This window comes from Lycorma delicatula, chromosome 5 (assembly GCF_047948215.1).
Source record: "Lycorma delicatula isolate Av1 chromosome 5, ASM4794821v1, whole genome shotgun sequence".
NCBI classification, from domain to species: Eukaryota; Metazoa; Arthropoda; class Insecta; order Hemiptera; family Fulgoridae; genus Lycorma; species Lycorma delicatula.
In genome coordinates, this window is record NC_134459.1 from 90153469 (window position 1) to 90180780 (window position 27312).

The 27312-nt window shown below is 30.3% G+C and overlaps 1 protein-coding gene across 2 annotated transcripts in view; it reads left to right on the forward strand.

Annotated features, from left to right (window-relative positions):
* Positions 1 to 3962: 3962 nt before the first annotated feature.
* The window catches only part of LOC142325187 (uncharacterized), a 168070-nt gene continuing 144720 nt past the window's right edge, over positions 3963 to 27312 (forward strand). Inside the window, exon 1 of one of the 2 annotated variants that reach the window (XM_075366619.1) lies at positions 3963 to 4130. The gene's annotated coding sequence lies outside the window, so the exon portion shown is untranslated. The remainder of the gene's footprint in view (positions 4131 to 27312) is intronic. The other variant, XM_075366618.1, reaches the window with a different exon arrangement.

Here is a 27312-nt window from a genome sequence, read left to right on the forward strand (position 1 = left end):
CAATCAAAATATTAAAAAAATGTTTTATATAAAACTATTTCAAAAATAAGAGGATATATTTCTCATAATCATTAGAAAATGGCATTTGGTCTTTTTTCTATTGCAGTAATTAATAAAAGAGTAAAATAAAAACGAACCAATATGGTTATGAAATAAATAAAAAAAATATTAAAGATCAAAATTGTTGTAAAATTTTATTCTTACCATCAGAGTGAATGAATGTTTCCAGTCTATGAAAGCCAGCCTTAATTTTTCTGGATAATGAGTTTGATAAACGTCAAAACATGTGACGTGGAGGGTACAACTCCGTTTCATCATGTGCTCAGTTGTCAACAGGCAGCAACTCCTTGCCCATAGAATTCTTCTACAATTTAGTCTTCTGTTCAGTTTAACAAATCTCTGCACACAACTATTCCCTGGAGGTATTTAGCATACCATGAAGTACAACCTCAAAGTCTAAAAGTCCAATTTTCATGGCTTTGAGTAGCTGAGATGACTGTAGGTTGTTGATGCTCCAACAAACAGTCCCACAGCAGTCTTCCATGTCTCCTTGACAAATCCTCCTGCAGCTTCCATAATCCCGTGAGTAATCACAAAAGAACAGATCTTGGTAAAATCCCCGTCATATTCTTTATCACTAAATATTTTGACATCACCTCACTACCGTTTTTTGAAACTTAGTTCAATCCTTCTTTTCTGTATCATTAAACTCAATGCTCTTCCTTCTCATCGCTTGCAAAGGAAAAGCTCTCCTAGACAAGGGTTTTTATGTGAACCCCTCTGCCACAGAAACTGTGGAAGTTTCCTTAAATAAAGTTTTACCAGTCAATATGTCACAAGGTGCGGGAAAAGAGGTGGTTGGGTATGCCCCAGATCTTTGATCCTGCCTGGGTTCCCTGAGTCAACTGCCTCCCACAAATTTAACCCGGGTAGGGGAGTCAAGTACTGCCTGACCAGTCCTTTGTACCAACATCCTATGATTCACACATAGCCATAAGGCCTTTGTACCCTCACTCATGTGCAATCAGTGCCAAGGGCTGACATAATTGACTCCTTTGAACAGTGCAAGCTCACACCAGCTCACCCCCAACCTGGATTCTATTACTGGGAGGAGGGATGAGTAGGCGAAAAACAGACCACGGTCATATCACCTGACCTCGCTGCAAGTAGCAAAACAGAGAAGCACAACAATGACCAATTCAGACAGCAGGATCCGATAACCCCGTATTTCACAGGGAGCTCCTAAGCAATACCATTGCCTCATTGGCAGACAGAAGTAAAAATTAAAGAAAGAAGGAAAGAAGTGAAAGAAGGCTTACTCCTTGTTGCAGAACTCTTTTGTTAAATCATGTCTGTTTTTATCCTTGATGGCTTTGGGCTGCTGTCCTAGTTGTTCAATTCTTCAACTTTTGATCAATGATTCATTCTACTAAATTTACTAAGACTGGCGCCAGTTCTGTTATCACGTCTTTTGGTTTGAAGGAGGCTGCAGGATCAGCAGCAACCTGTGCATAAGACCTTTGGTATGCTGCTATGAAAAATTTTTTTTAGTTTCAAAATAGCTGACCTTCTGAATGGCATTTACCTCCTATATCACTATTTCTTCCTTATATTTTGGACAATTTCATAATCTTGCACTGTTATGCCATTACAATTAACACAAATCGGTGGGTCCCCTGCACAAATCATTCGGGTGCAGCAGATCGCCACTAGTACAAATATGTTTTCTCATGCATTTCATTGCTGTATGTTTGAATTTCTGTCATCAAAAACAGCATAATGGTATTGGAATGAATGAACGAACATCTAGCGTATGAAATCCAGCCTTTATCTTTTCAGGACATTTAGGTTTGTTAAACGTCAAGATATGCGACGTGATGGGTACAACATTTCTGTTTCTCGTGTATTCAGTCATCAACATGCAACAACTTCCTCTCCATAGAGTTCTTCAACAATTTCATCTTCTGTGCAGTTCAACAACCTGCACACATCTACTCCTTTTGAAATATTTAGTGTCCATGTGTTACAACCTCAATGTTGATGAGTCTTACCTTCTTAGTTTTGAGTAACCGAGACGACTGTATGTCATTGACGGTCTCAATAATCCCATCACAGTCTTTCTTGTTTCCTTAACAGATCGTCCGGCTACTTCTGTGATCCCTCAAGCTATCATAAGGACTGATCTTTGAATACTCCCAATTCAATTTCCTTAATCACCAAATATTCAGGCATCGCTTCATTATCTTTTGGTCGAAACTTAGTTCGATCCTTCTTCTCTACATCACTAAACTGCACACTCTTCTTCCTCTTTGCTTGCAAAGATAAAGGCTCTAGAGGACGAGGGTCTTTACGCTGACCCTTGGCCATGGAAGTTGTGGAAATAGAATGTTCCACACTCTATAATTTCGCCAGTCAATATATCACAAGGTATGGGCAGAGAGATGGCTGGGCATGTCCGGATCATTGATTCTGCCTGGGTTCCCCCAGTCAGCCGCCTCACACAAATTTAACCCGGGCCGGGGAGTCAGATTTTCCTGACCTTCGAAACAGGCATTCCAAGGCTCGTAGGTAGCAGTAAGGGCTCCAATGGGTTATCCCATGAGACAATCTCTGCCAAAGGCCGAAATGACTGACTCACACTGGATGGCGCAAAACGTAAGCAAAGCAAGCGCTTACAGCAGCCCACCCTCAACCCGGCTCCACAAATGAGAAGAGAGATTAGCTGTTCCCGTACGCATTTCTTCCAGCATCGGCAAAAACAGATCACGGTCATGCCCCCCGCCGAAACCGAGAAGCACAACCGTAATCAGCACGGATCCGCAAAACCTGTACTCCACACGGAGCTCCTGAGCAAAACCATTGAGCGATAAGTGAAAGAACCGATATAACATGTCATTGCCCACCCCGGACGTGTGCGTAGATTTTATTGCAGGGACGTAAGGTTGGGTTTGCCCGGGGCATTATTATTAACTCACCGGGTTGGTTTAGTGGTGAACGCATCTTCCCAAATCAGCTGATTTGGAAGTCGAGTTCCAGCGTTCAAGTCCTAGTAAAGCCAGTTATTTTTACACGGATTTGAATACTAGATCGTGGATACCGGTGTTCGTTGGTGGTTGGATTTCAATTAACCACACATCTCAGGAATGGTCGAACTGAGAATGTACAAGACTACACTTCATTTACACTCATACACATCATCCTCTGAAGTATTATCTGAACGGTAGTTACCATAGGCTAAACAGGAAAAAGAAAGGGGCATTATTATTATTTTAAGTTAAATATGTCGATAGCATGTAGTAAGATACTTCATGGCCTGTCTATTTATGACTACGTTGCTTTTAAAGTGTATTTAACCGATTTATACTTAGAATTATCGTTATTAAAGTTTTATTTGAAACCATCATTTTGTTTTTAGATTTACATTTTTGAATATACATTTTTAATCGCATGTTTTATTAGCGAGCTAATTTTTGTTTTTAATTACGTACGTGTTTAAATGTTAGGTTTTTATATGTTTAATGTAATTTTTAGGCACTAGATGTTAGCATTTGCATATTTAGATTTTCTGGGATTTCATTATTTATATTCCTCCTGTCACAAGTACCATTAGGTAGGTTTTTCATGACTTCTATCGCACTTCTTCTGCTCGTTGTTAGGTATCCCTCTTCCTGCTTAGAGTAGGTTTCTTCATGGAGGTTAGTATAGCTATAAGGGCAGAGAAGGCCATCAAAATAAATAAAAAAATTATTATTATAGTTTGATCTATTTTTTCCAATATTCAGTTAAGAAATGGTTTAACAATAAACACATTTTGATATCTGAAAGAATAATATAAAACAGAAAAGTAAAGAGAGGTAGTTGAACGGATAGCATGCTACCACGTGATTCAATAAAATAAAAGTAGTGGGGATAACACGTGCACCTTGTATCAAACAAGACGGCAGCGGTATGGAAGTGGAGTGACGCGGCTTAAGTGGCGTGCCTGGCCGCCAGTGATCAAAGAGAGAGACGGACGGCAATCGCTCGCGTGCGGGGGATGTGGTATTCAGAAGACTGGCTACGGAGGCACTATAATCATTTATATGACGAACCGAGCACATGACAATTAACTGGACAACAACAGTATTCAGGTAAGTTATGCAATATAATTTTTTCTGTAAAACCGTGAAATTAATTTTTCAGTTACTGTTAAAGTACCATGTGTGTACTGTTTAACAAGTACCACAAGTACTAGTCTCAAGTAAAATAAACAATTTTCCTTTTTTTTATTTATTACTTTTAATTAAAACAACATATACTATATCCAAATTTAACTGTCTTCGTTACAAAAATGGTTTCTAACCTGGAGCTAGACTGTTTTAAAGTCTTATATATATATATATATATATATATATATACACACACACACCCACACACACAGTCATGTATATATAAAAATTCGTAACTACTTCGCACACATTTTTTATATAATTTTAATTTTTCCAAGTAGCTTCTTATTCACACTAATTCAAATATACATATCTTCATTAAAATTATTATTTACTATTTGAATTGTATTATATAATACAATTCATAATGCATTAATTTATTGTATTTTATAATACAATACAATAATTTATTTGTAATAATTACTTTAAAAAAAGTAAGTATTATTTGAATTTAAAGTGTGTTTGAATACATTGCTCATTTATAATTATTTTTTAAAAAATTCAAATTTATTTAGTCAGAAGCCCACCAAATAAATTCTTAATTTCACCAGAATGTTTCAAGATTGTACTTTTTGCAATGCGGTAAAAAGACTAGGAAAGTATCCTTTGATTACAGTGTTTTTAGATGTTGTTGTTTTTTTTTATTGTAATTATTAAATTTGTTTAATATTAATAAATATTATTAAAAAATATTTTTAATTTTAAGAAGTACAGTATTACTTCAAACAATACTAAAAAGGACTTATATGAAGTATCTATTTATTATAAAACAAACGCGTTTCGTCTTAAAAGAAAATCCTCAGTAGAAAATAGGCTTATCATTATTTTTAATATTTAAAAACCTAAATGTACGGTAGACATTTTTAATCAGTCCTTCAATCATGTTAGATTACGAAAAAAATATATGTATGTATAAAAGAGATAACAGCATATAATAATAAATATTTCACATTAATTCAAACGAATGAATATTTAATAATGTTTTATTAATATTACGTTCACATTAATATATGTTTTTAATGAATTATTTCATAAGACATTTAATAAAAATGCATTACCCATTACGTTTTTTTTTTAATTCTAAAAAAATACTAGACATTTAAAAATAAAAGACCTATTTTTTCGCTAAAATAAAACTACATCAAATCCATTAAATTTTCATACATATTTATATTAAAATTAAAAATAATTTGTTCTCAAATAAGCAAGGGACACTTTTTTCAAGTTTTATACAAATCAAATGGCAAACGTAACATTAAGAGGAAAAAAATAGAATTTGATTTTTTTTATTCGAGTAAATCTAATATTTAAAACTGATTTTTTTTTGTAGCTTTATATTTTTACTTTAATGTTTTAAAACTTAATAATAGAATTTTTCCAATAGTGTTATTATTATTCTTTGTTTTATTGCACGAGGAAAAAATGCAACTATTGATAAAACAATGTAAATTTATCTTTTAATTGTTACATTTCCAAAAAAAAAAGAGAAAAAATCTTATTAACAATACACAGGCATTTTTTTCTCTCTCGGTAAAAATGTACTAGTGATCATAATAAAACGTACATTCCGTCAATGCTTCAGTGGTATACGCAGACCTTTAATAAAATAAAATTATCTTTTTTACCAATTTTTTTAGTAATTTTATTTTAAGTCCTCTTATGACAAAGGTTTCAGGATTAAACAATTAATTAATATTCTCTTTAACTTTATATTTTCTTTTCATTATTTAACTTTTTTCTTTTATTTCGTTATGGCCGCCTAAGGACTACGTAACAACTTCATTTCTTTCTTTTTCATTGTTTCCTTATCTTCCAGTATTCTTTCACTTTTCGCTTTGCGTGTTTTTCTTCCCTCGGACCACTTTGTTTTTATCTTGGAATTCTATTTTTCGCATATTTTTTCGAAACAAATCTTTTTCTGTTATTTAAGCCTCTTTTTATGTTATTGCTTTCTAAATCTTTTTTTTTTATTTTTTGGAACCAACTTGTTAACTTCTTTTTGAAGAAAGTAATTGAAAATTTGTTTCGAATGTGTTGTCATTCATTCCGTAAGTAATCAAAGAAAATTCATCTTCTTTTTCTCTTTGTTTCCGAAATTTTTTCTACGTTTTATATACTTCTTATTTTCCAGCCTTCATTGGTTTTTAATGGACCCAATAATTTCCTAATAATTCTTCTGTCTAACAATTCTAATTTATAATTAATTGATAAGCATTCACAAACATATACTTATGAATGCTAAGTAGATGCGATATATATTATTTATTGATTCTCGAAAGAAAGCTACAGTAATTATCACTTTAAACTACCTATATACCTTCAGTTTTTCTTATTGCTGTGAGCATGTAGACATCTGAGGTTCAAGAACTAGATAATTGCTTTTTATTAAAGTAATGATATTTACTCTTCAATTAGTCTCGGTAAGAATTTAAACTGAAAGTGTCACTTTCAGAACTGAACATCTGGTCGTGTGCGTGGGCATGGGATGTCGATGTGCAACAATGCATTTAGCTTCGTAAAAAAGACTACCAGAAACAACTTCGTTCATATTTTTTGAATAACCTTACATGTGATGCTTAATATCTTGAGGATGGCTTCCTCAGTTTCAGGAAACACTTGTATCTCATATCAGATATCTTAATACCTTTTTGGTTAGGATACGTAACCACTCTTACAACTCAGTAGTGTAACAAAAAACAAAAAAATGTTTGTATTTTTGACAAACAAGCTCAGCCCAGGTCGTATAATCAATTCGAAACCATGTTTTAATAATCTTTTATATTTAAAAAAAATCTTTTGTAGATATAAAGAATAATTAAAAATTATATAACCACCTTAGCAGCAAAAAATATATATGTTCAAGATCTTTCGTTTTTTCAAACCATCATCAGGAGATTAAAAATATTATAAGTCAAAACTTAAAATGAATACACAGTCATGATGATACTCATATGAGTATACTGTTGACATTCAAACAGTCGTGACTGTGGACTTAATATTATTCTCCTGATGATGATTTGAAAAACCAAAAGATCTTGAGAACATATATCTTTTATGGTGGTTATAAAATTTTTAATTATTTCTCATTTTTTAAATATATCAGCGAAAACCATGTTTAAAAAATTGTTAATCTTTTTTATTAATTTTTTATATTCATAATCAGATGAAACCATGTTTTAATAATCTTAGAAATTTTTAACTTTAGTCGTGAACTCAGTTTGTAATAATTACATTAAATAAGAATGTATTTTATTAAGTTCATTAGTTAGTCGATCTTTAGTTATAACTCAGTAGTTAGATACTGGTTGACATATATAATAGTTCAGAGTTCGATTTCTGATGTAAAATAAATATCCTTTCTTTACTTTTAATTTTTATTTCACGTACATCTTCATTGAATTGTTTTCTATGAAGCACAATGATTGTAATTAAGAAAAATGTTAACACCTTTCGCAGTTCGTAATCAACTAATATTAAACTTGGGGAACGGTTATTCAAAGATTTTTTCCGAATAATTTTATTTTTCTCGGTGACTACTAGAAGAGAAAATTAAAAAAAAGTGACGTTTCCATACTTATTATTTATACGATTTCTCGGAAAAAGCGTAGTTAGCACATTTGAATTTGTCTACAACAAACGTCGCTTAGACTGATGAAAAATACTTAAATTACTTGTATAATAATTCGAATACTTCTTGTTTCCGTTGAACTTATTTTAGTTTTACACATTCTAAACTGTAACTATATGTATCCCTTTTTGTGAAGTTAAAATGAAAATGTATCTTTGTTACACATTAGGTTTACCAATTTGGAATATTTTTTTAAGAACTTAAAAGTATTTGGGTACCATTCATTTTTTTCCATTTTTGGGTTGGTCTCAGGATAAAGCTGAAAAACGAGCATTACAAATTAATGAATTTCTCAACTTTCATTGTAGAAAGCCAAGCTCTTAACATCTCATTTACCCAAAAAAATCAAACTAGTTTGCACAGACGTAATGCATTAAATAAGTGAAATCTGTCAAGAACGGAATGGCACTTCCACTTTGATGTGCAAAGAAGTGAGTATTGGGGGCAACGAGATAGCATGAGTATAGCATTGATTTTCATATATGTGTATAGAATTCTGAACTCTGTTTCTATAGATCATTTCTTCCCAACAATTCAGGAGGAATTTCAATTTTCTCGGACTGTAGTTTTCTTGAAATTCACAAAACCTCCTGCAGCTACTTCCCAACTGATCATTAGATATCAGCTGTTTTTCGGATGTTCTGTGTTCCTTCTGTTTTTTCAGGAACCAATTTCAAATACAGTTTCAAAGATAAATATTAGTTTTATCTGGATGAATATGCATTAATTTACCTAGATCGCTCAAGTTTGTTTATCAACCTGAGACTGCAAAGACCAAATTCTAAATTTGTACCTACTGTAAGTAAAAAAAACGCATTTTTTAAATTTCATTATAATTATATTTTTTAATTTAATTTTAGGGAGAAAGCCCTTGTTGTTAGGATAATTATAATAAAGTTTTTTATTTGCTGCGAAGATAAAATTCTACGTATATTTTACACATACCTTGATTTAACTTAAAATATTTGCTTATTATAATCAGTTATAGTAACTTATTCAGTACGACTACTAATCATCTGTTATATACACAGACACTATTTAAGTTTAATAACAAGTAAATTATAATAATAAAATAATAGTAAGTTAGAAGTTATAATAGTCAAATCATTTACTATTTTTTTTAGTACCACCATTTGAAATATTAAATTCTACGAACTCTTTCCGAGTTAAATTATAAAATTAAAATATTAAGATAATAGAACCGAAATTAAAATTTTTATCTGGATCTACTTTTGTTTTAATTTAGACAATATGTTAACTTAATTTTCGTATTAAGTAAGGGAATATAAAACAAAATCAACGTAATTTTGTGAAATAATTATTCTATCACGTTGAACGATTACATTCAGTTTGCTTTTATTTTAAGTGACAACTCGTCAAACCCGATTTTTAGGTTAGTAGCTTAGTATGAATATTATTTATTTGAATATATATATATATTCTGGTAGAACTTCAAAAGAAGATACACTCTCAGTAATAAAATAATTGAAAACTGATGCTACAATATAACACCGTAGTCGGATATAATAAATAATAAAACTCAATTCAAATCGGTTGTAAAATTTTAGAAACAAAATAGGAAAAAGATTTAAGATTATGTTGTTTTTTTTTTGTCATCGGTTACCTGTCTAGTTTATTGCTAATTTATATATCTTGTCCGTTTTGCATTAATATTTTAATACCAAAATATCTATTATACAATACATATTGAATCTATACAATCACATTGAACTAATGGATCTGCTTTGTACTTTCTTCTTTGCCTTTATTTACCGTTTTTATCTTTCACACTATCTTCACCAAAAAAAAAATTATCTAATTACCAAAATGTAATCAATATCCGAACTTCATAATACCAACAATTCGAAGTAAAATACGGTATACTTTCGGTTGCAAGGTGGAAGGAGGTGAGGTGGAAGTGAATTTTCTTTACGTTTTGAGGTATGATGAGTACAGAAATATCATTCACTTAAAATGTAATTCCTTTATATATATATATAGGTCTATGTATAAAATTTGTAGCTTGAAAATCATCAAAATTAATAAATCAATTTCATTGAAATTTAGATTGCTGTAGTACTGTATTTCAAGTTGTCCGTGTGAAAATTTGCGGTTCAGTTATGCTCAATTTAAGGTTATGTTAAATTTGTGTTTGTGTATTTTTCATACGCGCTTATGCAGTGAGTGAGTTTAAATCTGATTCTCGTGTGTAGGGTTCACTCGTTTTTAATTATCAAATTACGGTTTGTAATAATGTAATTTTCTTATAAACAAAAAATATTTTAATATTAGATTTTCAAAATATATATAACTCTTAGTTTTCTCATTTAATTTATGATTTGTATATTTGTTGACCAAAAAATTATACAAAATAAAATAACTAAAAAATCAGTTTTCTAGCGCAGAACTACGCAGGAATTTTTTAGTTTTATTTAGTGGGTGTTTGTAGTAAAATTCAATACTGAATCAATATGAATGAAGTACCTCGTTCAATATTTCTGAATTAGAAATCGAAAATATAAAGGATTTCTCTTTACATTTATTATTAAGGGGGTAGTCCTTCCTAATAATACATTGGTGATTAGTGTCGTATCTCATTTTATTCGACAAACGCTAAAAATAAATATACTAACTTCTTTTTCCTGTTTACCCTCCGAGAATTACCGTTCAGGTATTAATTTCAGAGGATGAATGAGGATGATATGCGTGAATGTAAATGAAGTGTAGTTTTGTACAGTCCTAGTTCGACCATTCCTGAGATGTGTGATTAATTGAAACCCAACCACCAAAGAACATCGGTATCCACGATCTAGCATTCAAATCCGTATAAAAATAACTGGCTTTGATAGGACTTGAACGCTGGAACCCGCGACTTCCAAATCAATTGATTTGGCAAGACACGTTCATCACTAGACCAAGCCGGTGGGTTATAACAACTTCTTAGGAAGAGTTGTACCCACTTCAAAACTGTCATAATTAATGGTGGTGCAGGACTTGCTCTTTCCTTCAGAAGATTCCAGGATTGAATTCTGGTTAAGCTTGGAATTTTTTTCTGGTTAAGCTTGGAAAATATCCAATTTGTATTCCCTTTTACTAACTTATATGTTACAGGTTTATAAATATAAGCTAGTTTATAAATATTTTTATTTATAATAAGTGAATAAATGATGGTGTATAAAAAGGTATTTTTATATATTTTTCTTACAAGTATAAAAATTAGAATCTTTATCAATCTCATCATTAATAATTAAAATCGCCAAACGTGATCATTAAGATATAATTTATAAATGTAACTTATTTATATTAACTTATAAATTGATGCCGAGTTCGGATGAATCCAGACTATTCGTCCTCGGGTTTGTGACCTGATTTGAGTTCTCCATCATAAATTAGGGGGATGACATCTTTCGTGAAATTTCGATTAAAACATTGAGGGACTCTCCGTAGGGGTTGAATTAAAAAAAATCGCATATTTAACGCCGAAAATATCTATAAGAGGAGTACATGCCAATTATATATTTCTAAAGGGGCTCGAGTTCTGTCGATTCACACAATTTGAGAAAGAGAGAGATAGGATGAGAAAGGGTGAGGGAGATATAAAGAATCGCCCGTCAGATTACTCCATTTAAAATTAATAATTGTTAGCGAGGTTACTTTTCACAGATTTACTGTTTTATTTTGTTAATTCAAACGGATATTAGAGAAATAAATCTAATAATAATTATAATAATATATTATTCAAACACCTTGGAATTTTTTTTTAACACGGTAAAAATATTATGAAATATTATATTTTCTCTTATAATACATTTTAAATTAAATAAATTATATTAAAAAAATAAATAAATTTACATTAATGTAATCTTTTATTGTATATTTAAATGAAATTTAAAGTATAGTTTATGAGGTTGTCTTGACCTAGTAATACATATATCCAAATCAAATAAAATTAAGTCAATATTATACGTTACTTTGTAATTTTAAAGTTTGTTTATGAATTATACGTTTAGGTTACACCAACCCCACGTGTTTTACTTCACTAAAGGAGGCCATAGCGCAACGGGTCGATCATTTAATTAATGTTCAACAGAATGACCTGTTTTTTCTCCCTTTTGAGAATAATAGAGTTCACCGCAGTATATTATTCCTGTCACTATAAAACAATAGAATGTTATTTAGATTATTCTCACAATCACATATAAGATAAATGTAGTCTCTATATACGAAAATCATTTGCTATTCTGTTAGTAATTATTAAACTATTAGAAGGGATCACTGAACAAATGAATGTTGATGTTTATTTTTGTATTTTATATAACTCTTGAATTAAAATGGTATTTTTGGGCTTGTTCTTTTTTTTCAGTTTCAATCAACTAATGAACCCCGTTTAACACTTTTCTTAATATCCACTCTTCTTCCTTTGCTGCCAGAACTTTTTAAGTATCTCAATGCCCTTTTTTTAATACTTCTCTTACAATTTATAATTTGTTGCGGAACTTCTTTTTCGTAGAAAATCCACCTTTCCGAGATTTCTTTTAATCTCTTCTTGTTTAGTTTTTTTTTTTTACTTGCTTTTCTTTATTTTTTTTCATGTTTATTCTCAAATTTTGCATCCTTAATTTAACATACTTTCTGACATTGTCTATCGATGAAATTTTTCACAGTTACTAAGGTCGAGTGACAATGCAATATTCCACCATTACTTTTGCAAACATCCCCCCCCCCCCGTACGGGGATAAATTCAGGATGGAAATTAATAATGCAATTAATTATACATCAATAATGATGCATTATCAGAGATGGATCGATGAGAAATCTTTTATAAAAAGATTTTATAGTTTTTAAGAGAAATCTTAAAAACGTTTGTCGAAGATTGTTAATTAAGCAAATGAAATAAAAGCTTCACTATAAATTTCACTATGCAAAAACTTCACTATTTTGTTATTTTGTTAGTAAATGTTTTATAGAAAATTTGTTTGATATTTTATAAATATAATAGAAATTTCAATATATGATGTTATCTTTAGAAATCGAAATTAACCTGCTAATTAAATTCACGATAATAATTTGATTAAAGTACGACTAAAAAGTATAAAGCAAGCTTTTAAAATTTTGAAAAGTTTTTGTAATATTATTCTAATTTAAGTCCAGAATTTCTTAAGTCTTTCTTAACTTTATTAATACACGCTTTTAGTATTTCTTTCTAGATGAAAGAGAAGGATTTTCTTGAAAATTTTATTATCACTCATCTTTAAAATTTGGCCTACGAAAGCCAATCTCCTCTCATGTACATTATTTCTGTTATTTTTTTTAATTTCTTGTACAATATTCTGAGGGGGCATAATTTATATATATATTTATATATATATTAAGTGCGTCATAAGACTAATTATTCTCCTTAAAAATTTCCTTTTTTTAGATTCCTTTTAAAATACCACTTTGGTCATTTTCAAACGGTTTTTTATTTAACAACGCTCCTGTATGAAATACTGTAATCAAATGCTTTCATTTTACATTTCTTGAGATAAATTTTGTTAGCTTTGATTTACTTTTGTTTTCCAGAATTAATTTAAAAGAAAAATTTATATTGTTGATCAGGTAAAACTTATATAGGCTTTCTGTTACATTAGATGGTAGAAATGGTAAGAATCGAATCAGACAGCATAAACGTACACCACAAATAACTTTGCAGAATTGCTGATTTGAGTTTGTTCCTACAAACAGTTTAAAGAAGAAAAGGAAAAACATGTTCTGAAAGGGTAAGAAGGATTAATAACAACAATTAATTAACGAACAGTTTCAGGTGAAAAGAGGTATGGATGGGAGAGATATGAAATCGTTAAACGAAGTTAAAAATGCAGAATATAAGATCTACGAAAAACAACAGGTAGGATTGGTGTACGGATTGGGTTAACTTCCTCACAGTTGATCACGCCATGACGTCACGAATGTGGAGTAGTCAAGCAACGATTACAAACTTTTAATAATCGAAGTATTTTTAATTTTTTTTCTTCTCTAACCCATTTACAGTCGGCACGTAGATTTTATAAAATAAAGCCTTTAAAATACTTTTGCTTCACTTAAATATTTCTTAAATTTTCCTGTATTATAGTATTTATTATTCTGAATACAAGAAATTTTTTAAATAGCTTCATTTTCTTTAAAATCCTAACAGAAGTCGTTTATTCTGTTAATATCACACTCAGAAATGTATGTTAGAGAATACAGGTTTCATCAGCAATAATAACATTGGTACCACAGAACTTTTATACAATTATAATTAGTTCCAACATTTGGCCTCCTTATGAGGATGTTTCTAATTATCCTGAGAAATTAATACAGACCTCATTTATGTCTTACTCAACCGAACTGATCTAGTAGTTAACTCGTCATCGCAAATCAGTTGTTTAACAGCTGATTTTCGAATTCGAAGGTTCTGAGGTACAAATCCTTTTTTCTTTTTCCTGTTTAGCCTCCGGGAATTACCGTTCAGATATTACTTCAGAGGATGAATAAGGATAATATGTATGAGTGTAAATGAAGTGTAGTTTTGTACAATCTCAGTTCGACCATTCCTGAGATGTATGGTTAATTAAAACCCAATCACCACCAAAGAACGCCGGTATCTACGATCTAGTATTCAAATCTGTATAAAAGTAATTACCTTTACCCTTTACTAGAACTTGAACGCTGGAACTCTCCAATTCCAAATCAGCGGGAAGACGCGTTCACCACTAAACCAATCCGGTGGGTTGAGGTACGAATCCTAGTAAAACCTAGTCGCTTTTATACGGGTTTGAATACTAGACAGTGGACACAGGTTTACTTTGGTGGTTGGGGTTTAATTAACCACACGGTCTCAAGAATAGTTGGCCTGAATCTGACTACATCTCATTTCATACATTTCATCTTCATGTTATTGGTGGCCGGGGGGGGGGGTGAACAAATTGCAACGTACACATTAGAAAAATGACATTATGTCTTCCTTTTTTTCAAGGAGATACGATAATGTAAATAAGTAAATGATAATTGTTCAGCAGCTATCCGACCTTTGGTATCGTTCTACTGAAAGGATTCTTTCTTTTAAAACCATAGTTTTTTGGGGGAGAGCTGGTGTTTTAATTACTGTACCACCCCAACTCGCAAAATTTATTAAAAGTATATATAAATAATTTACTCAGGTCACAACATTATTATATAGATAACATCAGGAAGATACATTTTGCATTCCAAAGATAAAGAACTGCTTCAAGAGCATTTTCGTGGAAAAATGAAGAGAACGGAAGAAAACCTTGATTTGTTCTGCATTGCAATACAAAATTATAAATAAAAAAGGTTTTTTATTATCAATATTAATATATGAAAGTAATTATTTTAATGAAATAAATGTATGCAGCTATGCGAAGATATAATTATAGAAATAATGAAAATATTTTGGAAATAATAAAGAAAACGCCTAAATATAAAATATATTGTTAAATATAAACATCGAAACACTTCTCAGATATGTATTATTTGGCTTCCAGAAGTTCTTTTTCGAATAATGTTAATCAAAAAAATATTTATCGAATCATAAAAATAAAAACAATTAAAAACAAAAACGATATTCATTGTAAATACGCAACAATTAAAAAAATTTCCGATATTTTCAGAAAAGATGGTTGTTCTATGATGTTTTCAAAATCATAAATAAAATATCAAAGTTCATACAACAGCAGAATCAACCATTTAAATCACATCTTTGTACCAAACCAAATAAAAAGATATCAAAGATGTTCATATTTTATACATATCCCATGAAAGCTAAGAAAGCAATATAGAATTTATAAATACTTAAATTTGATCTAAACAACGTTATAAAGGAACAACTCAACACAGGAAAAAATATGTTGTTTAATCACATGTAAGATGGGCTGAAATGTAATGCTCACTGGAACGTAACGGGAGAAAATTGTCAAAGCGACAGGTGCTACCACCTTTTAGTTTCATTCCTCTACTCGTTGATCCACATTCTCTTTTTTTCTGCCATTCTCTCATTTTCTGATAATTTTTATGAAGTTCAGTACGCCTGTTACGTCAATACGTATAAAACAACGTACAGTGATTGTTTAACAGCGGAAAAATGAACGCTAGTGACATTCATCGTCGTCTTTGGTGATGAAACTGTTGATTGAAGTTCTGTAAATAGGTGGGAAATAAAGTTTGGTGCATCAAAAGCTGGTAAAATAAATATTGAGGATAGATTTCGCAGTGGTCAAACCAGATTCTGAGACGAAAGCACCAACGCTGAGGCTTTCGTGAAATTGAAATATGAATCTATTCTAGAATTTCCATATTCAGCAGATTTGGTTCCCAGTGATTTTTACTTCTTTGAGTAATTGAAAAAGGATATTCATTTCACCACGGATTATGAACTGAAGTAAAGTCGTGGATCAATAAAAGATCGCTCGCTAGCATTCTTCATTGATGGAATGAGAAAACCGATTCACCGATAGGAGAAATGTGTAACTGTAAATGATGACTATGTGAAAAAATAAATTATAGTTTTTGTAGCAAATATAATTTACTTTTATAGCATATTTGTTTTATTTGTGAGTTACGAGCGACTGTACATTACATTCATGCCTCTCTTCTTACTAATCTTCCATAATCAGTTCAAGACAGATGCCTTTAATAAAAGTATTAGCTGTAAACACTGCTGTGAAAAATTAATTTTTTTTAAAAAGATTTAGCAATTTATTTCAGTCTGTCATTAAAATCTATCTATACTGCCTGTATATATATTCTTATATGTTCTATTTGAACAAAAATAAAAGATACATTAAATTGTTATTTCAACTTAAAAAGAAAAAACGGAGAGGAAAGTAGATCCATCGAATTGGTGACTCTCCATCCCAATCTCCGACTGTCCCGAATTTTCGATGTAATACTACATAATCATGGACAATAATATTAACTTATTAGCTACTCTCATTTTATCAGAATCCATGATTTAGATTTTGTTCAATTTTTTGTACATTTATACAAACAGAGATACAAAACCTGCATTGGTAGTAGATCAAACCTAAGTTTTGTATTTAATGAATGTATTAATTCTATTTTATACTTTAATTACATAAGACCATAAAAATAATAATCTTTCCTCGTTTATTGTAATTTAACAGTTACCATTAAAAATAATTTAATCATGCACTTTATATTCTAACATTAAAATTAACCTAGAAACGTTTACTCTTTCATTCTTCCTTTTCCTGTTTAGCCTCCGGAATCACCGTAAGGTATTACTTCAGAGGATGCATGAAGATGATATGTATAAATGTAAATGAACTGTAGTCTTGTACAGTCTCAAGTCGACCATTCCTGAAATTGTGGTTAATTGAAACTCAACCACCAAAGAACACCGATATCCACGATCTAGTATTCAAATCCATACACACTAAAAGACACTCTAGATCCAGTTCTTGAATAGGTTAAATTACATAATCTATTACTGCATTATCAAAGTCCATATTATTCCTTAAAAACGAATTGGTTGCCTTTATTTTATTACTCTCCAGTACTTTACGTGCGTATTTCTAAATGCTTTAAAATAAACCGCGATATGCAAGAGTCTGTATAGTCCTTCAGTTGCAAAATGTTGGGGTTTTTTAATTCATCACGTAAGTTTGAAATTTTAGTTAGAATAAAGATTTTATAGCCTCTAAAAATCTCATGCCTAACTGGAATTTGAACCCAAGATCTTCTGGATTAAAGACTTAAGACCCTATCATTCTACCACACGGAGGTCGTAACTAAAGACAGATTTCCAAGCGTTCATTAATATCAATTTTCACTCAATTACCGAAAAAGCATGCTCGAATTTTTGTTTTTCAGCTTCCACAAAGATTAATCTCATTAGCCTAAAAAGTAATTGGCAATTACGAACATTTCTATAAAGAGTATTAAAAAATTAAAAAACAGATTATTAGAATAGCATTTTAGAAAAGATAAAGTCATTTTTTCTTTACTTAATTAGTAAAAAGCTTTTAGTTGAATTGTAGCATTTATAATATACATAAATACAGGCCTATATATGTCATTGATTATGTGAGTGCACAAAAAAGGGTGGAATTAATTAATAATTTTGTAATTAAGGTCACTATATATATATATAATAACAATATAATACAGCTGTTGCACGCAAATAATATATATTTACTTTAAATAGTACATGCCTAACACATATATATTACATAAATAAACAAAACTATAGATGAAAATTTTTATATTAATGTAAGCTTTTGTTTAATTTATAACATGAATAGTTATGTATATACGTATCAATCACGAATATTACTATTGGATTTGCGTATACAGGGAAAAATTTATTTATTTAAAATAATTAGTTATGAATTTGAATAATAAAAATTATTTCTGTTTTTATATTATTTTCTAGTTATAAGATTAAAATAGATATTAGTTAGTTGTGTGGAAAAAGTGAATCACTCATCATTATTCTTTACTACCTACTAATATGATGCCGTATTGTTCCATAAGTTTCCTTTGTAATTACAAAGTGGGTAGTAATATTTTAGAAAGAAAAACAATAATTATTTAAATAAACAACATCGTTATTATTACATAATTTTACCTTGAAATATACTGAATAATAAATATTAACATTTACAAACATAAGCTGCCGATGTTTATGAATGAATCTTATATTATTAATATTTAGTACTTGTACACAAATATTTTTTTAGAAATTTTTTTATTTAATGAACGTTAATATCGCTTAATGAACGCTTTTATCCTAAAATGTATAGACAAATTTTCACTTTTGAGTAGGTTAATAAAGAAGTTATAAAATACTAGCTCTACCCGCCACGCTTCGCTGTGGCACATTGTGGTTGCATGGATGAGAAATGAGAAACATAACAAAGCATAGGTTTCATTGAAGTTTAATTTTGCAATACTTGTGGATATACAATATTTTATGTTTTTCCACTGTCTGCGTAGATATAAAGGCTATCTGGTTTGCCGACTCGGGAACACGCAACATACAGTTGCCCATGTGAGAAGCAATCCGCATCTAAATCTAAACCACACAATTCTAAAGATTGACCTTGAGCTTTGTTGATTGTGATTGAAAATGTCAATCGAATTGGGAATTGCAATCTTTTAAATTAAAATGGTGTATCGGTCGGGATTATGGGTATTCGAGGAATGAGGACATCTTCACTTTTGAAAGGGCCCGTTAAAATCGTTGCTTCCACTACGTTATTCATCAATTTCTTAACTGCAAGTCGCGTGCCGTTGCAGAGTTTTGGCTGATTAATATTGCGCAACAGGATAATTATCATTTTTTGATCGAACCGTTGCTAGAATCAATCTAATGAGGAATGTTTTCCCAGTTCCTCCTGGCGCATCCAAGAAACTCACTGGAATTATTTGCTGAAAGCGTTTTTTTTTTTCGTTTTTTGTACTACTACCTTCTTTTTCCTGTTTAGCCTCCGGTAACTACCGTTTAGATAATTTTTCAGAGGATGAATGAGGATGATATGTATGAGTGTAAATGAAGTACGTAGTCTTGTACATTCTCAGTTCGACCATTCCTGAGATGTGTGGTTAATTGAAACCCAACCACCAAAGAACACCGGTATCCTCGAACTAGTATTCAAATCCGTGTAAAAATAACTGGCTTTACTAGGACTTGAACGCTGGAACTCTCGACTTCCAAATCAGCTGATTTGGGAAGACGAGTTCACCACTAGACCAACCCGGTGGTCTTGTACTACTACCTACAATACTTCTACCATACTTTTTCTGCTTTCTTTATTTTTCTAATTTTGTAGGATTTTTTTGCTTTATTCAAAGATGCGTTTTGTGTTCTGAAGATTCACTTTTTTATTATCTAAATTTATGTAAATATTAATTAGATAACAGCAAAATTATTTTTAATAATATGTAGTATTATAATATTTAGACTGTAAGACTGATATAAAGTTAGGGGAATTACATCGGGAGCGCCAGGCTCAAAAGCCTAGTCTTCCGCGGTCGGACCCAATAATGGGTTGAGAACGCTGGTCCAAAACGGATAGGAACGCTATCACAAATCTGTCCATAAATATAACAAAACTTAAAACTTATAACCGACATTAAAAATAAACCCTTTAAACACGCCCGATCATAGAATCATACAGCAGCAAGGGACATTGTCCAGGCTCTGCGATTCGAAGGGAGAATTGTGATACTCCCGCCACTTTTGCGTTCTGTTCCATATAACATTTTGTATAAATAATAATTATAAACTCACATCATCAACCCGCCGAGTTGGTCTAGTGGTAAAACTCGTCGTCGTAAATCAGCTGATTTCGAAGTCCAGAGTTATCAGGTTCGAATCCTAATAAAAGTAGTTACTTTTATTCGGATTTGAATACTAGATCATGGATACCGGTATTCTTTGGTGGCTGGGTTTCAATTAACCACACGTCTCAGATATAGTCGGCTTGAGTCTATACAAAACTATATCACATTCACACGTCACGAACTTGGGACGCGGCTGCCTATGGGCGCCGAATCCAGAAAACTGCATGGGATATTTGAAGACTTCCGAATATTTATAAGAAAACAAAAACACAAACTCATCATCAGGGAATTTGGTTTGAACCATCTGTCAATTTGATTGGAACCTTTTATCACTTCTACTTTTTATGTTTTGTCTAGTCACGGTCAAAAAAATGTTTCGATTTTTATGGAATCTTGCTGTTGAGGGGAACGACTTGTATGTTACAATTTTTTAAAATGTTGTCCGTTTCAAAATTGCGGTTGCTCTTATTTTTAGATAGTAGTGATATGTATTATACGGGACGTTTCAATTCCTCACTTACATCTTACGTCTCCTACCATTTTCATTCTACCTCAGCAGCTACGTCTTAGATAATTCTTTAGGTTTTACTTAATACGCTTAAATTTGTTTTTAAGAGCATTCTTTACTAAAATATGTTTAAGCCTTTTTCAGTACACTATCTATGTATATATAACAACATGTCGTGACTGATTCATAATCGACGCCCAACAAAAACTACAGAAAATAAATTTATGAAAATTTGTGTACAGTTCTTCTTACGGTGAGAATGCACACTAAGAAAGAATTTTTGCAAATACAGAGTTTAAAATGGATTTTTGAATTTTTTTTTAAACCTGACTATTTTTTTAATTTTTCGGTAACAAAGAAAGATATCAACTTGATTTTTGTGCGTGAAATCTTCATTTGAATATCTAAAAAACCAATCTCCCTGTATATTTCAAAATTGGACCTTGAAAGGGGGAAGAAAGGTAAAACCTTTTGAACAGTGATTGCTAATTTTCCCAGCGTTCGACTATACTATACTACACTAATACTACTACTATACTATACTAAATATTATATCTAATATTCACTAGATTTGGGCTGGAAAATATTTTTCAGATAAATATCTAAAAAAATCATTTTCGGGTTTTTTTAGATTTCGATTTTTTAAGGAGGTGCGACGGTGTAAGGCGCGGCGGTTTAACTACACAGCCACTGCCACTGTTACTGTTACCTCCGGTTTCTTCACTAAAAAATACAAAATAAAAAAAATTGATCACGACGGGAAACGCAAGTAACCAAATAACGCGGGCGAAGCCGCGTTGAGGATGCTAGTATCTAAATATATTATCAATATATTTATTTGGAATTATGTTATCGAAGTTATAGAGCTTGAAAATTGTATGTACTGTACAACTGTACAAGAAAAAGAGTATTTTTCTTCTTTTTTTTTTGTTGAATGTATAATAAAAATTAGACAACACATTTCATTTTTAAACGAATTTTTAATGAAATAATGTGAAAAATAACAGGCTTTAATTTGGTCAATACAATATATAATTTTTTTTTTTGTAAGATATTACAGCTGAAGCTCAGTTTTTTATTTCGTTTTTCAAAAGATTGTTTTTAAACAGACAGGAAATTATTTTCTACGTTAGCTTTTTTCTCTAATACTAACTAGTTAACTTTATTAATTGTAGATGTTACTTTCATTTAAAGAGGAAATGCAATTTACACCACTTTCTCTGACCTATAACAAACACAAATAATGTTCTTAAAGGCTCTGCCATAACAGTCTAAAGAATTAACTCCATAATTTGTCCTAAATGTTAACAAGCTTGCATGTTTGCATGCTATGGGTAATCGTTAAATGCAGACGTTAAATTATGTATGTTTTAAAAACAGTCAGGCTGCTTAGAAGATTACAATTAAATCTAAAATTAATTTCTTAAACCTTATCGACTTAGATTTTAAATAAAGTAGGCTAAAGTATGCAAATTTTATTCCAGATATAACTGGATATTTTTATTTATAAAAGTAGTTATATAAAAATAAAAAATATTAACTAAGCAGCGCATACCTGTTTTCGTAGGCTAATGTAAATAATGTATCTTTTACACTTTCAAGAAATGTTTGAGATTTTTAATTAAATGATTTATATCGGCAAAAAAGTTTAATATCCAAATTCATTGAAAACTAATTTGTTATAATTTCTAATTAGCATCCTTAACTGTAACGGTTAACTCTCTATTATTTCAATGATTAGTACGTAGACTTTGCTCAATTTGTACTGAATTCGATTCGATTTTTTAATCGGATATTTAACGAAATTAGATTAATAACGTGAAAAATGAAAAGTAAAAAAAAAATCTTACGAAAACAATTGTAGAACGTTTAGTCAGAGCCAAAAATAATCGCACCGCATTATAACAGCTGTTACAGGTATCATAATGTATTGTAGTATTATTTATCATACAGCTGTTATAATGCAGTAACAGCTGCATTTTGGTAATAATACACGTTTCGAGGAACACCGGTTCTCGCCGACTGAAGACTATTGAGGAAAATACATCCATAGTATTCCATTTTTTGTTGTACTATTCAGATTATTTTTAAATAAGATGTTCAAGGGAAAAATGATAAAAAATAAGTTCATCAAAAACCAACTTATATTTAACTAGCATCCTCGTAGCGGCTTCACCCGTGCTATATGGTTACTTGCGTTTCCCGACGAGAACAATTTTTTTTTGTTTTTTAGTAAAGCCATTACAGGTGTCATTAGTGAAGATGTTGGAGTCATTAGAGGCGCATTAGTGTGTCGCACATACAGTCAGTAACAATTGCAGTGGTTGTGCTGGTTGAGCCATCGATGGCTGTACACCGTCGCATCCCCTTAAAAAATCTAAATTCAAAAACATCCGAAAATGGTATTTAGATATTTATCTGAAGAGTATTTGCCAGTCCAAATGTAGTGAATATGTGATTTAGTATAGTCGAAAGTGGAGAAAATTTGCAATCATTAATCAAAACGTTTTTACTTTTCTTCACCCCCCTTTCAAGGTCGAATTTTGAAAAATCTAGAAACTGGTTTTTAGATATTTGCATGAAGATTACACACATCAAAAATCAAGTTGATGGCTTCATCTTTTACCGAAAAATATATATTTCATTGATATTCCATTTTAATCCTTTAAACTCGGAATTTCAAAAAATCCTTTGTCAGTGTGCACTCTCACCTTAAGAATAACGTATATACAAATTTTCATCAATTTATTTTCTGTAGTTTTTGCTGGACGTTGATTATGAATCAATCACGACATATTTTATATATATAAATTTATCCTCATCAAACTTTAGGTGATTTCGTTTATATTTCAGTGGATGATAGTTACGTTAAAATAAAAAAAAAAAAAAACAATTGTTTTAAAGGATTATCTCACAATAATAAACAGTTTATCATCAAGAATTAAAAGATTCAGAATATTTGACATTTAATTAACATCCGGAATATTTGTTTCATATCTATCAAGGAAATAGAAACATAAGATACAATTTTTTTTATATCGTTTATGAAATTTGTGTATGTATTTATGTTTATGGGGGAGGGAATAAATTAAATACCTTGATAGCTTACACAAAGGAATAAAATCTTATAATAAGGTAGTACATGTATATAAACCCTAGCATTTTCACCATTGATTAGTGACTAAAATTGGTATGGGAGTTCACTATGATGTTCCGGCAGATCGAAGATTATCAAAATAATTTTTTTTCTTGACGAATTTCTGTTTCTGTTTCTTTTGCAGTTCATGTTTGTCATTAATTTTGTAAATTAGTTTTTTCAATAATATTACAAAATTGCTCTTTTTTTAATGAAAAAAAGCGTTTCAACAAGTACCTAGAGACAAAAATGCAATTTTTTTTTTAAAGTTTACCAATGCAAAATTATACTTTTCAACGAGGATTTGGCTGAGCAGTTTTTATATTTTGCGTAATTACTTCAACTTGCTGCAAAACTATGTCGATTGTGTAGATAAGCAAGAAGTTTCCTCTAAGAAGCCTGACTCTTAGTCAGATAGCTTTGATTAACGGCTAAAGGAAAATCAATTTGTTGAAGCATATTTTTAAGCTGATGTAAGCAAAATCGTTGATCAGTAATATGGTATCCCACCCTGGATAAAAATATTTCCATTTTCTGATGAATTGTGAAAGGGATGGATGCCCTTTGGTTTGAAGGAGACCTGAAGTACTCCTTTGGATGGAATTGCTTTTTTTTTGCGCTCCTTCAGTCGGTAAATTGTTCTTTTATCATCACCCACCCTTTTCGTTCTCCTTATTATTTCCTCTAGTGGTTTATATGGATTGTTTTGTAACATGATCCATGCTGATGGTGTGGAGACCTCTTTAAATCATTGCTTCTTAATTTTGTGCGATTTGATGGAGACGGTTCTATTTAAAGACCTGTTCGGAAACTCTTGTTACCTATCTGGTAGGTAACAAAATCAACATGTAACAGGTAAGAAAATCAACATGAGGTACTTATAAAATAAAATCGGGGCTTCGTATAAAATCGGGGCTTTTGAATATAATTAAAATATAAAATGACCGAAGTAATTTGGGAAATATTCTAAATTTGATGAGAGTAAAGTTCATATTTTAGTGTATGTATATATATATAAAGAGTTAAGCTATAGAAATTTAGAAACTACAAAAATCAAGAAAATCACATAATCTTACTAAAAAAAAAAAACTTATTTACTTTTTCTGCATTTTAAAAATAAAAAATAAACCACATTTTTCATATTGTTTAAATCAATGGTTAACAGAATGTTTTAGTAAACAACAAGGTGTTTTTTTATGATTTTTTTTTCTTTTTACGAATTATAACAGCTCAAACATAGGTATGTTCTTATGTCAATTAAATTATAAATTCTAATTATATAATTAAGCTTGTTGAGAATAGAACAACTCTTAAGTACGATTTTTTTTCTCTAAAATTTTGTCTGGATTACAACATTTTCACTACAAATTTTATTCAGCTATCTACGAGTAAAATACTCGTAAAAATACTTTTATTATTCAATATTTTACATTAATATATATATATATATATATATATATATATATGTAATTTACAGAATATAAATTTACTTAAAGAGAAAATTTTCAAAAAATAATGGAAGACTGAAACACAAGATTTAGAACGTGTTATATTATTTAAAATTACATTAAAATTTCAAAAACTTACTTTTTTGTTAATGAAAAAAAATTCAGTTATGATAAGAAAATTATATTTTACATTTCGTAGGTGGATGGCTGATTTATAATAGAGCCAACTTTCCAAAGCAAGCTGGATAAAGGATGGAGCGGTTAAGTCCTCTATTATCTTCTGGAAAATTAATATTAAAGATATAAATACCAAAGAAAAAATTAGTAATAGTTAACTTATCTGAGCCAAAAAAAAGTGTTATTCCTCATAATAAATTGCAACTCCAAATCATGCATTAAATGTTTAAAAGGCATTAATTAACGTTGGTTTCTTGGAGAGAGATTATGTTCATTATCTAATCATTATCATAAAATAGAATGAAGGTGTCATTTTTGGGGTTGAATATTATTTATATTACGGTACACCTGGAATGCTGATGTGCAGTTGTATAATATATTAAGTCCAAAAACGTCCCGTTCTTAACGGGAAATTATTTCACTTTCCTAAAAGTCCCTGGCATAGGATGTTTGTTATTCTGCAATTCTCTAGAGTATAAATTACACTTTTTTTTTTATTATAGCATTTGTGTTATGTCAGGTCAATTACAATAGTTACCATTATGCTATTGAGAATTCCAATCCTAATGATATGTTTGATCTTCACTTGTAAAATTGAAACTTCATTTTGTTTGCCTTAAGGATTGCTTGTATATTGAACACAATACTTAGATAAAATAATTCTTACTCTAACCCTTTATATTCGATAAGATACGAAATTCTGTCTCGTATTTTGAATAATTTTTTGTAAATTTTAATATAAAAATATTATTTTTTTTATATAATTGTTCGATACTATTTGAAAAAGAAATTTTTGTGAGTTGTGTGTCTCTAGTAATAATAGTAGTATTAATTTTTTTGTGTAATAGATGCAAATGTTGAAGAATGTAGTTTGTAAATTATTTATGTTTAAAAACGTTCATTTTTACGATATATGTAACTTTTAGCGACAATTCCACACTAAGCACTTTGTTAGTGATTACACAATACAGTCTAATGACCAGAAATGATATGTCTGTTTGTTACACGGAAATGACGATATTGTGATATGTGGGGTAATGACAAAAGAGTACGTATTTCTTAACCTAGAGAGCCGTCAACCGGAGTAAGTAGACAAATAGATATACCTACATAGTGAACCAGAATATATATGTAACTCTTCAAAAGAGTCTACTTGTATATGGATCGATTGCAAGACTCTATTGAAATAGTATATTAGCATAAAGTAATAGGATAAACAGTATTACAAAAAATAAAAATAATAATGAGCTTTATTTTAATACAGTTTTGTTATTAATAAAATATTAATATTAAAATATATTTATTAATAATAATAATAATAATAACAGGCAGTGGTAATATAAATTAACAGTGATAATAAATGAATTTAATCTTTTTATTCTTTCATTAAAAATCAAAAGTGCAGTACCTATATTATTTTTATAAGGAAGTGTGATAATGAGAAATAAATGGTGGAAGAAGTTAATTACTCAGGAAATCGAACCCAGTACTGATTGAATCATGGACAATTACACCAACCACTTTTCTACAGACGGCTGTAGATTTTTTTTTTTTGAGACAACGTAGAAGAGAACTAGTTGAAAAAAGCTTGCTAAGTATTGCATGACCTTTCCAACAAAGCCAGAAACTCTTTTCAATTTATCATTAAAAGTCTTATTTAATTTTCATAATAAATATTTGAATATAAATAACAGAATAATTTCAGAATTTTTAAAATTTTTGGGTCCTCGTTTCAATGGGGTTTTTATATTGATTATAATAATCACCAAAATAAGATTTAACCATCAAAATTTGAAAATTTCAAATAAAAAAATGATTTTAGGGGCTCCCTTAGTCTATGGCAACAATTTTTTTAAAGT